The 14,306-nt window shown below is 42.3% G+C and overlaps 1 pseudogene; it reads left to right on the top strand.

Moving 5' to 3' along the window:
- LOC124036511 overlaps positions 1–14,306 on the top strand; it is a 262,702-nt pseudogene that overhangs the window by 214,697 nt on the left and 33,699 nt on the right.

Genomic DNA, 14,306 nt, shown 5'->3' with positions numbered 1-14,306 from the left:
TCCAGGACTGACATCCCACAGATTCTAAACAGCTGTTGACCTGAAGATCAACTATTTACATTGATCCCTGTTGATCGTTAATTCTAGTACTCTCGTCCTCTGCATTGTGTATTTATCTTCAAAATATTCTTATAATAGGGTCATGATTACTGCATACAATAGCTGTGGGATCAGCAGAGGCCTTCAGGGCAGTAAGAGGGACATAAATTAGGTTACTTACATTGTTTTCCAACGACCCTAGGATAATGTACATTTGCTGACTCATTATGACAACTCAGTGACACAATAGTAGGGATTAAATTAGCTGGACTTGGGTCATTGATAAGTCATTGTCTCAACTCAGCCTTATAATACTGTGAAAAGATCCAGGATCTCAAAAATGTCGGTGGAGCCCATCCTCCTTATAATACAAGCTTTGTTTCCATAAGCTATCAAATTTGTCAATAAATGTTACATCCACAGAGCTGCAATAGTAAATGAAGGAGAACTACAAGGTTGCTGTTTTTTTTATTTTTACGCTTCACATTTACTTGTGTGTATCAAGATTGGTCCGCCACCTAATGGACTTCCAGCCAACTTGACACAACTGTGAGAAGCATGGACCAGCATCCCTGTGGAATGCTTTATACACCTTGTAATCCATTTCCTGACAAATTGAGGGTTAAAGGGGGTGCAACTCAATATTAGGAAGGCGTTTCTAATATTTTATACAGTGTGTGTGCATGTTTTTGCAGTTTGAAAACACGGCATGTGTTTGCTATATGAAGCACCCTGTAAATCCATCAACCAGCCCTATTTCACCGCAGTGTGAATATAATTTGCAAAAGCAGCGATGCAGTTCCATATACCAGGGTAGGAGCATTGGAGCAATAAAGCATCACTAAGTTTGTAATTCATAATTTGTTTTTCTCTCTGTCTGTGTTGCTGGTAATTGGTTATGGCCCTCTGAACGCCTAATGGCTGCGGTCATGTGGTTGGGTGATCTGGTGTGGTTGTATTCTGTAATAAGTCTGTAATAACTCTCTCTCACTCTCGCTGACTCTCTCTCTAAATGTTTACCTATTTTCTATGTCTCTCTCTCTAAACCTTTCTACCTCTTTTCTGTCTCTCTCTTCTCTCTTGTCGGCAGGTGGAGTGGCTGAAGAACGAGGAGCTGGTGAGCTCCCTGACGGATGACAACATTGACACCCGAGCTGACCACAATCTCATCATCAACGAGGCACGACTGTCCGACTCAGGAAACTACACGTGCCTGGCCAGCAACATCGTGGCCAAAAAGACGCAGTTCCACAGCCACTGTGGTTGTTTTCGGTAAGGCTCCGGTCCCAGCCCCAGCCACTAACTGACTGTGTTTGTCTGTTGTCGGACACAGTGTTTGTGTTTGTCTGTTCCTGGACACAGGAAATAACCTGTTAAGCCTAGTCCTATTTTAAGAAAATACTCCATCGAACATGTTTTTTAGTCAGGACTGGACTGGGCTTAATCTTTGTCTGGGAAACCAGTCTGTAGTGTTAACAGGGTGCCTCAGATCAATTTGAGTGTTTCATGCCCCAACACAAGTGATTAAGAGACCCATCTTAGTGTTTTTCCCTTTTTCCCTTTATTTAGATAAATGTATTATTCAAAGAGTCAATTGACTGCCTCCCCTTTGAAATCAATGTGTATTTTATGAAAGGGAATAAGATACTGTGTCTTAATCTCATTTAAAGGAGTGTTGCTTATTAATTACGCATTTGCTAGAGGCCTTGGAGCAATTCGGGAGCTCACAAAATGTTGGTAAATATGTTCCTCCATGTCCCCACACATACAAATGACAGCGCAAACAAATCAGACCAAAGGGGTTGGCGACTCAGTAATATAACCTCTCATTCATTCAGTTTTAAACTGCCCAACTATGTGAATGTGCCGTGGCCTGTTTGAATGGATTAGTCTTACCAATTTTTCTCCTTGATACAAAGTGCTTTGACAATTAAACTGGCTATTAACTTAAGAGTAGTGCAAATGTTCCACCTTTGATGTACTGTACACAATATGCTCAAGAATCTATTGATGTAACATCATGGAGCATTGCTAATCATTAATACCTCTAAACTGTTGGCTGTATAGTTAACTCTGTAGGAGATTTGATTAACTTCAAAGGCAAATCAGCAGTTGAAACAATAATAAAGTGTACTCCCACACCACTGTTTCAGTGAAAAGAGGGATGAGCTGGAGAAATGTAATCATTCTCAAATTCATAGAAAGAACTATGGATGTAAAGACTGATATAAAAATGATCATTATAACCAGCGTGTTTGAGGCTATGGAGTGTTTGATTACATTTACTTTGTTTACAAGCATTGGGGTAAAACAAGCTTATATTTTGGGTTCTGATAGGGTATGACAGTTGAACTAAGCTCATGAGTTGGTCGCTGTGGAGATCCTATGACGGTGCCATGTTGAAAGTCTCAGAGCTCTTCAGTAAGATACCGGGAGTGTGCAATCAAGGCAAAGGGTGGCTACTTTGAATAATCTTAAATATAAAATATATTGATTTTGATTTGTTTAACACTTTTTTGGTTACTACATGATTCCATATGTGTTATTTCATAGTTTTGGCGTCTTCACTATTATTCTACAATGTGGAAAATAGTACAAATAAAGAAACAATAGATGTCAACTTTTGACTGGTACTGTAAGTCAGAAAATGGATGTAGCAACTGCTGATTGCCCTTTTAAATAAAGTTTCCCCTTTATCATTCCCTCCCTAACTCACCCCCATATCTCCATAACTCACCCACATCTATCTCTCTGTAGTGAATGGTGGATGGTCACTGTGGACAGAGTGGTCTCCTTGTAATGTTCCCTGTGGTCGAGGTGTCCAGAAACGCTCCCGTACCTGTACCAACCCTGCCCCGCTTAATGGAGGGGCTTTCTGCCAAGGCATGTCTGTGCAGAAGATCACCTGTAATGCCCTCTGTCCAAGTAAGCTCTTCTACCTCATGAAGTACTGTAGAGCTGGTGAATAGACTTAGCCTTGTTCGACCATGATCTTGCGAGATCACATTCAGTTTCTCTACTCACAGAGGTCATTAGGTTTCACCTGGAAAGACTAGATCTTCTGGGAATGTCTCCAAGGGTTAAGCCATTTGACTTTCAAGGATAGTATGCTCAACTTTATGATTTGTTGAATATAGTAGGCTGGTGTGCCATGCCAGCATCTAGGTGCAGAGTCAACATCTGGATATGCAAGACTATAAATACTGTATGATATTGTGTGTAAGTCTTCTAGTCTTTGTAGTTGTGTATAGGCTGAAACTTGGCCGCAAGTGGATCTTCCAACAAGACAATAACCCCTAGCACACATCAAAATTCACTAACAGTAAATTAACCACAAAATCAACATTTTTCAATGTCCATCTCAGTCTCCGGACTTGATCCCTATGGAAAAGCTTTGGTTTGAATTGAAGAGGGTAGTCCATAAGCACAGACAAAGGATTTTAAGAACCTGGAAAGATTATGTATAGAGGAATGGTCTAAGATCTCTCCCAATGTGTTCTCCAACCTCATAAGATATTTTAGAAAGGGGCTCAGTGTCGTTGTCCTCGCAGGGGGAGGGTGCTGGAGTATTGAAAACGGGAGATCCAATCATTTTGACCTTTTGTAGATCTTTATTTGTATTACTTGTTTAACAAAATATTTCTCTATTAGTATAAAATAATATAATTGTAAAAAATATATATTTTTAAAAAATACTGTCAGGACCCGGTTACAAACCCGGGTCTCCGGTGTGAGAAACAGTCACTTAACCAACTGAGCCACGAATAGTCGGCAGAACCCAGAAGATGAGGCACACAGCAGTACTTGAGACGGTGTATTTAATGAAGTAAAAAGTGAAGTTCTTCAGGAAAACATGTAACTCCACAACCTCAAAAGGAATCCTACAACAACAAAGGTAATCCTCCAAGACAAAAAAGGTAAATCCACAAGGTGGAAGGTAAAGCACAAAAAGCCTCAAAAGATACTCAAAAAACAAACAAACAAGAACAAAAAAACAGAATTCCACAAGAGAGTCCACCGGGATCAACAAGAGTTCTCAGAGTACTAGGGCTGGGTGCTAACATACAAACACAGAGCAAAGAACAGAGGAAAACAAAGGGTTTAAATACAATCAGGGGAAACGAGGCACAGGTGCAAATAATAATGGGGATCAAGGGAAAACAAAAGGTCAAAAGGCACAATGGGGGCATCTAGTGACCAAAAACCGGAACAACCCTGGCCAAATCCTGACAAATACAATATAGGTCAGTATTTCTTTGATTTATTTGAGTCTTTTTTGCTCATCTTTATCGAGTGAACCAACAATAGAAATAATAATAATTCTGGACCCCACTGTATGTTGTTTGCTGCTGCTGTTATGTATCTCTTCTGTGTCTTCCTGTCCCAGAAAATTGTTTGTAATAGTTCTCAGCCTTACTTACTGTAATGGTCTTCAAAAGCCAATCACAAGTGAGAGACTGGATTGGTTAGGGAAGAAGCTATCTGGCGAGAGCACAATATGTATGCACTAACATGGTCAACCCAAACACACTCTGGATTCTCTGCATCATATAAAAACATACATTTGCATTAAATTAGCTGGGAAGAAAACTGAAAGAATTTAGCGTAGAGTGCTTTTAGAACTCATGGAACGCTACAAAATAAAATGAGCTGTTCTTCAGAGATTGTGCATGGAGACGGATTACGGTCTCCGCAAAACTCTGCCAAGAAATCTCTTTTGGCACCGTATGGTCTACCAATATTAGTTATCTGTGCATGATGGGTTCCTCCTAGATCGAATAACACAGACGACAGAGGAACCTGAGTATAAACATGCACGGCTACATCACAGAGTTTAATTTCACATTTTGCATGGGGGAAAGAAGAGCGTTCCCATTATGTGAGAAGAACCTGAGGGTTAATGTGGAGTGAATATGCTCTGAGATGGACCACCGCCTCACCATCTGTTCTGTCTCTGTGTTCGTGTTCCATTTCCTCATCCACAGTTGATGGTGGCTGGGAGGAGTGGAGCGCGTGGACGCTGTGCAGTGTGCAGTGTGAGCGACAGCGTAGGAGGGAGTGCAATGATCCACCACCCAGACACAGGGGCAAGATGTGTGATGGGCCCAGCGACACCACAGAGAACTGCACTGGAGGAATGTGTTCCCAGAGTAAGTCCCTTACTCCTTTCTCTTTCCTTTCTAGATTGCGGTCCTAACCTTCACTGTCATCTCCATAAGCCACAACTCCATTACACGGATCACAACAGGACCCGTCATTAACACATATGAACAGCTTGCCACGCAGGGATTTGTTGGATAAATACACATACTGAAATGAATTCCACATTGCTAGAGCTCTCAGTGCATGATAACACTATGGTAATCCCTCCCGTAGTGTTCATGCGAAACGTCCCCCTGCATCAGTGGAGACATATCACTGAAGACATGGAGGGTGCATTCAGTTTTGACCACAGTTTGGAAGTTCTGACCACAGTTGTCAAAGAGATTTTGTAACAGATGTGCAATTTCATCAAATGCATCACCCATAATATGATTAACTCTCATGAATGTTGCACAATGAGAGGTTTTTAATTAAATATTGAGAGTTACACATTTGTCTACTCAACTGTAAACTAGTGCCACTTTTGCGTTTTTGAAATGGGGCTCAAACTGTGACACTAATTACCAGGCTAACAATAAATCACATACACTACCATTCAAAGTTTGGGGTCACTTAGAAATGTCCTTGTTTTTAAAAGAAAAGCACATTTTTAGCAATAACATCAAATTGATCAAAAATACAGGGTAGACATTGTTAATGTTGTAAATGACTATTGTAGCTGATTTTTAATGGAATATCTACATAGGCGTACAGAGGCCCATTATCAGCAACCATGTGTTCCAATGGCACGTTGTGTTAGCTAATCCAAGTTTATAATTTTAAAAGGCTAATTGATTATTAGAAAATCCTTTTGCAATTATGTTAGCACAGCTGAAAACTGTTGTGTTGATTAAAAGAAGCAAGAAAACTGACATTAGGTTAGTTGAGTATCGGGAGCATCCACATTTGTGGGTTTGATTACAGGCTCAAAATGGCCAGAAACAAAGTCCTTCCTTCTGAAACGTGTCAGTCTATTATTGTTCTGAGAAATGAAGGCTATTCCATGCGAGAAATTGCCAAGAAACTGAAGATCTCGTACAAGGCTGTGTACTACTCCCTTCACAGAACAGTGCAAACTGGCTCTAACCAGAATAGAAAGAGGAGTGGGAGGCCCAGGTGCACAACTGTGCAAGAGGAAAAGTACATTAGAGTGTCTAGTTTGAAAAATAATAAATAGTACCCGCAAAACACCGGTCTCAATGTCAACAGTGAAGAGGTGACTCCGGGATGCTGTCCAGTGTCTGTGTTCTTTAGCCCATCTAAAATATTTTATTTTATTGGCCAGTCTGAGATATGGCTTTTTCTTTGTAACTCTGTCTAGAAGGCCAGCATACCGGAGTCGCCTCTTCACTGTTGACGTTGAGACTGGTGTTTTGTGGGTACTATTTAATGAAGCTGCCAGTTGAGTTCTTGTGATGCGTCTGTTTCTCAAACTAGACACTCTAATGTACTTGTCCTCAGTTGTGCACCAATGGTGCCAGGTTTCCTCTAGACGTGACGCTTGGCATTCAGGCCAAAGAGTTCCATCTTGGTCTCACCAGACCAGAGAATCATATTTTCCATGGTCTGAGAGTCTGTAGGTGCCTTTTGGCAAACTCCAAGTGGGCTGTCATGTGCCTTTTACTGAGGAGTGGCTTCCGTCTGGCCACTTGACCATAAAGGCCTGATTGGTGGAGTGCTGCAGAGATAGTTGTCCTTCTGGAAGGTTCTCGCATCTCCACAGAGGAACTCGGGAGCTCTGTCAGAGTGACCATCGGGCCCGCGACTGGGAGACCCATGAGGCCGGGCGGCCAGCTCTAGGAAGAGTCTTGTTGGTTCCAAATTTCTTCCATTTAAAAATGGTGGCCACTGTGTTCTTGGAGACCTTCAATTCGGCAGAAATGTTTTGATACCCTTCCCCAGATCTGTGACTCGACACAATCCTGTCTCGAAGCTCTACAGACAATTCCTTCAACCCCATGCCTTGTTTTTTTTCTCTGACATGCACTGTCAACTGTGGCACCTTATATAGACAGGTGTGTACCTTTCCAAATCATGTCCAATCTATTGAATTTATTACAAGTTGACTCAAATCAAGATGTAGAAACATCTCAAGGATGATCAATGGAAACAGGATGCACCTGTGCTTCATTTCCAGTTTCATAACAAATGGGCTGAATACTTATGTAAATAAGGTATTTTTGTTTTTCCTGTTTAAGAAATTTGCAAAAATGTCTAGGGAATATTTAATAATTTTCAGAATAAGGCTGTTACGTTACAGCCTTATTCTAAAATTGATTAAATAAATAAAAATCCTCAGCAATCTACACACAATAGCCCATAATGACAAAGCAAAAACAGGTTTTTAGAAATGTTTGCACATTTCTTACAATATGCGTTGTCTTGGCTTGTCACACTACCTACCATGTTTGACTCATCTGCCCATAGAACATTCTTCCAAAACTTGATGAACATCCAGGTGCTTCCCATGTCCTTTTTGGCAAACTTGAGGAGAATGTCAGGCCATCTGTCTGTGATCTCAAGCTGGAGCATAACTGTGTTATGCAGCAAGACAATGATCCAAACACACAATCAACTCTACATGAAAATGACTAAAAAGTTCAAATTAAAATTAAAATGGAACTCTTTGGCCTGAATTCTTAGCGTCATGTCTGGAGGAAACCTGGTACCATCCCTACGGTGAAGCATAGCTGTGGCAGTATCATCTTGTGGGGATGTTTTTCAGCGGCAAGGACTGGGAGACTAGTCAGGATCGAGGGAAAGATGAACGGAGCAAAGTACAGAGGGATCCTTGATCGGAGCAAGGTACAGAGAGATCCTTGATCAAAACCTGCTCCAGAGCTCTCAGGACATCAGACTGGGGCAACGGTTCACCTTCCAACAGGACAACGACCCTTTGCACACAGCCAAGACAACGCAGGAGAGGCTTCGGGACAAGTCTCTGAATGTCCTTGAATGGCCCAGCCAGAGCCCGGACTTGAACATGATTTATCATCTCTGGAGTGACCTGAAAATAGCTGTACAGTGGTCACAGGCCTCCCCGTCCAACCTGACAGAGCTTGAGATCTGCAGAGAAGAATGGGAGAAACTCCCCAAATACAAGAAGACTCGCGGCTGTAATCGCTGCCAAAGGTGCTTCAACAAAGTGCTGAGTAAAGGGTGAATACTTATGTAAATGTAATATTGAATTTTTTATTTGCAAAAAAAGGTTAAAAAAACCTTTTGCTTTGTCATTATGGGGTATTGTGTGTAGATTGATGAGGAAGAAAAAACTATTTAAGCAATTTAGAATAAGGCTGTAACGTAATAAAATGTGAAAAAGTCAAAGGGTCTGAATGCTTTCCGAATGCACTCTGTATATATACTCTATATACAGTGTCTGTCTGTCTGTCTGCCCTTCCTGTCTGTCTGTCTCTGTCTGCCCTTCCTGTCTGTCTGTCCCTGTCTGCCCTTCCTGTCTGTCTGTCTGCCCTTCCTGTCTGTCTGTCTGTCTGCCCTTCCTGTCTGTCTGTCTGTCTGTCTGTCTGTCTGTCTGTCTGTCTGTCTGTCTGTCTGTCTGTCTGTCTGTCTGTCTGTCTGTCTGTCTGTCTGTCTGTCTGTCTGTCTGTCTGTCTGTCTGTCTGTCTGTCTGTCTGTCTGCCCTTCTTGTCTGTCTGCCCTTCCTGTCTGTCTGCCCTTTCTGTCTGTCTGGGTGGCTGGCAATAAAGAAAGAGAGCCAACAGTATGTTTTACAAAGTAGGATTGTTATTTGGGGTTTCTTCGGTACAAAAGAAGCATTGTTTAGCTCCAATTTTCCATTGGTAATCATAAATTGTCAAAAATGTTTGACCCTTTTCTTTTCCTCCTTGTGAAGGAGAGATATGATCATGATTAAAGTATTTTTCAGACCCATTTGCCAATCTCTCCCTTGGCCACTTTTATCCATGTTGATTTGAGTCTGGTAATGATGTCATCATTATCTCGGCAGTCTGTATCTGTATATCTCAGTGGTAGGGCATCTCCACATGATTGAAAGATATGCACTAGTAGGATACCTCACTCACACAGGGCTGGCGTTTAATCACCTTGTTCGGAATGTGTCCCAAATTGCAACCTATTCCCTTTATAGTGCACTACTTTTGTAGTGAACCATAAAGGGAATAGGGCGCCATTTGTGACACAGTCAGGGCTGGTGTTTAATCACCTCGTCTCTTTCTCCTTTTCACATTCTCTCTGTCTTTGCAGATGGAAAGCTGCTGCATGATGTTAAACCTCAAAGTGAGTCCTTCCTTTCTGCATTTCTTTTATCTTCAACCCCAAACTCTTGACCTAATTTCTGAGGCATAAAAATGACCAAATTGTCACTAGATGAAAGTTCAGGGTCCAAAATCAGAGTATTAGCATTTTTTTTGTTATGGGCACCTATTTTTGACAGCTACCTACTTGGTTAACTTTAATTTACCTGCATTTTACACAGCCATCACACCCATCAAAACGGGCTTTCCTTCTCGGATTGAGCCGAGAGATTGATCTCTTGTGACAACTGAACATGTGCTATATTGTAGGTGATTAATGGAGTGTAATTATTGCAAACAAGCTAATTTGACCAATTTGCAGTGATTCCTCACTTGTATTCTCTGGTGGGTCTCAGATCAGATAATCTCTCCCCCGTGCATATACTGCCTGACACCAGCTAAAATGATTGTCAGCAGTACCTTTGACTGGACCTGCAGCAGTGTCTGTAATGAGCCTTCATTAGGCTGACAGACAGGCTCACTCACATAATGCGTGCTTGGGTGGTAGTTGCCTGGGTTTGCAACACATTCTGGGTCAAATCATCGATTTGAGGACCTCCCGAGTGTCGCAGTGATCTAAGGCACTGCTAGAGGCGTCACTACAGATCCGGTTTCGATCCCGGGCTGTGCCGCAGCCGGCAGCGACCGGGATCCCCATGAGGCGGCCCAGCGTCGTCCGGGTTTGGCTGGCTTGGGATGTCCTTGTCCCATCGTGTTCTAGTGACTCCTTGTGGTGGCCATGCGCATGCAATCAGACTTCCATCACCAGCTGTATGGTGTTTCCTCTGACACATTGGTGTGGCTGGCTTCTGGGTTAAGTGGGCAGTGTGTCAAGAAGCAGTCTGGCTAGGCAGGGTTGTGTTTCAGAGGACACATGGCTCTTGACCATTGAGTTCAAAGTTCTAGAATGGGGAGATGAACATTTGGTGACATAATTTTCATAACGGAGCTCCTTTAAATGAATTTGCCTCGGATCATTTCCTGTCACTGTCAGACGGTGACCAGTTGGTCATACTATGTAGTTTAGTATGTACCATATATTTATGGGATATAGACTAGTGTGTCTGAAAGCAGTTATACCTCCCTCCGTCTCACTGTTAACAGCTTTATGAATGTCTTGTGTAACAGCGGTGTAGAGGTAAAACATTTCCATCTAGTCCTGTGTGTGGTGAGAAGAGGTGCAAGTCAGTTGAGCAGTTAAAGGGTATGTTGAGATGTACAGCCAGCACACTGCTTTAAAAGGAATTCACTCTCCAAAAGCTCCTTAAAACAATGCAAAACCAGTATACTGTAGAATATGTCATCTAATATTTAAGATGCCCAAGAATGTTACCACATTAGAATCACTACCACCACCATTCTCTCATGTCCCTTTTCAATGTCTCTTTACTCTGCCTTAGTTAAGCTTCTAACACATTATTCTTTACACTTAACATACATCCAGTGAGACTGTTGTTTCTATGTGTACCAGGTATGGATGGCTCCAACGACGTGGCTCTTTACTCTGGGCTGGGGGCGGGGATCATAGCTGTGACTGTCCTTGTGGTGGCTGTCATGGTGTACCGGAAAAACCAGAGCGAATACGGCGTTGATGTCATCGATTCGTCCACGCTTACCGGGGGCTTCCAGTCTTTCAACTTCAAGACCACCAGACAAGGTGAGCTAGCACTGCCTGTCACTGTATGCCCTGTCTCACACAAGGCCAAACAGCAGGCAGGAGTTTGTCAAGGTTCCTTTAGGAATGCTGCCGCTGCTGGTGATAGATTGCATGTGTTGGCATTGAGGAGGCACGGTGCATTATCCTGCACATCTGCCTAGGATTTATATTATCATGATCACTGAAAGGATCTGTCCTTCTATTTTGATAGACCAGATGCTCTGTTATTGCAGACATAGGTTATCAATTGTTGACGGACACTTCCTGTGAACCCCTGGCTGCAGACCACACACATTTGACTGTGAAGCAACCAAACCCCCTTCCCTGTCGTCAGATAGCCCCAGCCAAATCCACTGATGGATAAATGTGAAAAGCACGGAATAGTGAACATCAATTCAATTTTTGTTGTGCACAGAAATAATTTCTGTTCATAAGTGTCTGGGTCTGTGGCTTGTCCCAGGCAGCCTTGCTACATGCATTGATATTACTGTCAGTGACACTTCTGGGTTAGCAGAAGTGATAGCCATCACAGCGGCGGGTGATAAATTCTGTCTAGTTGTGACAGCGCTGTGAAAAGCCCTGCCGGAGCCATGCACATCCGAAGCTCCCAAGGCCTGGGAAGTCATGCATGTACCTCACCACACGCCAGGGAGGGGGAGGCTGGGGAGCTGGGGGACGGTGCCGGGCTACATCCAGCAGGCCATCAATCGTATTTAAATAGGCCAGGTTTTCAGGAGCTGCCTGCTGTGCCCTCCACCGGCCACCATCACTCCATTCTTCTATTCCCTTCTCCGTCAGCCTGCTAAATGAGCCTCTGAAATATAGCCCATATTCTCTGCTTTCCCATTTCAGCTATGGATTCTCATTTTACAGAGGAAGGGGAGGAGACTAACGAATAGCTTGTATTTTATTATGCTTGACCTGTTTTTTTTCCAGTTTACCTTATTCCGGTAGATTTTTTATAAGCCCAATAACGTCCGGTTATACACATTGAGAGAAGAACATAGCTTTACTCATGTGTGTTCTTTTATGAATCAGTAGCTTTTCATGCCTTGTGATTGCTCTAAAAAGGCCCTTAATGCTTGACATCGCTCCTGCCATGACATGGTTTAAGGCAGAGTGGTGAATGAGTCTTTAGGCCTGACCCTGTCTCCCTGCATTACGGCTGGCCGTGAAGGATTTTTAATCAGAGATCCAATTCCAAACATATCCCTCAAGGTATTCAACGTGAGGTCCATTTCATTAACTTCTTTCATCCAACCTCCTCCACAATTCCATTTTGATCCACCATGTTAAAGATCCACACTCAAGCGATAATCTGATTTTACTACAATGATAGAAGAAGAAAAGTGCACATGGCTGTTCACATGTCAGGTTGAAAGCTTAAGCAATGTCTCCTGAAATGCATTATCTATCTGTCCAGGGCTTGTGAAGCTGAATTTCCCTGTTCTATGTCTACTGCAATCAGTAAAAATCCCTACCAATCAGTAACAAAACATTACTTCTCATTGCACCACACTGTTCCATTTCTTTATATCAGTTCCGTCAAATGTAACATGTCCCATTATATCCTCAGTTTTTGATTGCAGAGCAATAGCTTTTAATATTGTTACATTTTGGACTTTCATAATTTTCAGGCACTAGACTAGATTATGAAGTTACGAGAAGCAGCACGCAGCTTCAGAATACCCTGTAGTTAGTCTTGCAGTGGAAACACCCTGAATACCCTGTAGTTAGTCTTGCAGTGGAAACACCCTGAATACCCTGTAGTTAGTCTTGCAGTGGAAATACCCTGAATACCCTGTAGTTAGTCTTGCAGTGGAAACACCCTGAATACGCTGTAGTTAGTCTTGCAGTGGAAATACCCTGAATACCCTGTAGTTAGTCTTGCAGTGGAAACACCCTGAATACCCTGTAGTTAGTCTTGCAGTGGAAACACCCTGAATACCCTGTAGTTAGTCTTGCAGTGGAAATACCCTGAATACCCTGTAGTTAGTATTGCAGTGGAAACACTCTGAATACCCTGTAGTTAGTCTTGCAGTGGAAACACCCTGAATACCCTGTAGTTAGTCTTGCAGTGGGAATACCTTGAATACCCTGTAGTTAGTCTTGCAGTGGAATCAACCTGAATACCCTGTAGTTAGTCTTGCAGTGGAAACTATAGAGGTCGACCGATTAATCGGAATGGCCGATTAATTAGGGCCGATTTCAAGTTTTCATAACAATCGGAAATCAGTATTTTTGGGTGCTGATTTCCCGGTAAAAAAAAAAATGCATTTGAAAAAAAAACATTTTTGTATACCCTTATTTAACTAGGCAAGTCAGTTAAGAACACATTCTTACTTTCAATGACGGCCTAGGAATGGTGGGTTAACTGCCTCGTTCAGGGGCAGAACGACAGATTGCCTGTTACTCGAATGCAGTAAGCCAAGGTAAGTTGCTAGCTAGCATTAAACTTATCTTATAAAAAACAATCAATCATAATCACTAGTGTGGTTAACTACACATGGTTGATGATATTACTAGATATTATCTTGCGTGTCCTGTGTTGCATATAATCTGACTGAGCATACAAGCATCTGACTGAGCTGTGGTAGGCAGAAGCAGGCGCGTAAACATTCGTTCAAACAGCACTTTCGTGCGTTTTGCCAGCAGCTCTTCGTTGTGCATCAAGCATTGCGCTGTTTATGAGTTCAAGCCTATCTACTCCCGGGATGAGGCTGGTGTAACCGAAGTGAAATGGCTAGCTAGTTAGCGCGAGCTAATAGCGTTTCAGACTTCACTCGCTCTGAGCCTGTGGTTGTTTCCCTTGCTCTGCATGGGTAACGCTGCTTCGATGATGGCTGTTGTGGTTGTGTTGCTGGTTCGAGCCAAGGGAGGAGCGAGGAGAGGGACGGAAGCTATACTGTTACACCGGCAATACTAAAGTGCCTATAAGAACATCTAATAGTCAAAGGTTAATGAAATACAAATGGTATAGAGGGAAATATTCCTATAATTCCTATAATAACTACAACTTAAAACGTTTTACCTGGGAATATTGAAGACTCTTGTTAAAAGGAACCACCAGCTTTCATATGTTCTCATGTTCTGAGCAAGGAACTGAAACCTTAGCTTTCTTACATAGCACATATTTCACTTTTACTTTCTTCTCCAACACTTTGTTTTTGCATTATTTAAACTAAATTGAAACA

Source organism: Oncorhynchus gorbuscha, linkage group LG05 (genome assembly GCF_021184085.1).
Source record: "Oncorhynchus gorbuscha isolate QuinsamMale2020 ecotype Even-year linkage group LG05, OgorEven_v1.0, whole genome shotgun sequence".
In the NCBI taxonomy this organism is placed as follows: Eukaryota; Metazoa; Chordata; class Actinopteri; order Salmoniformes; family Salmonidae; genus Oncorhynchus; species Oncorhynchus gorbuscha.
This window is presented reverse-complemented; position numbering and strand designations above follow the sequence as displayed.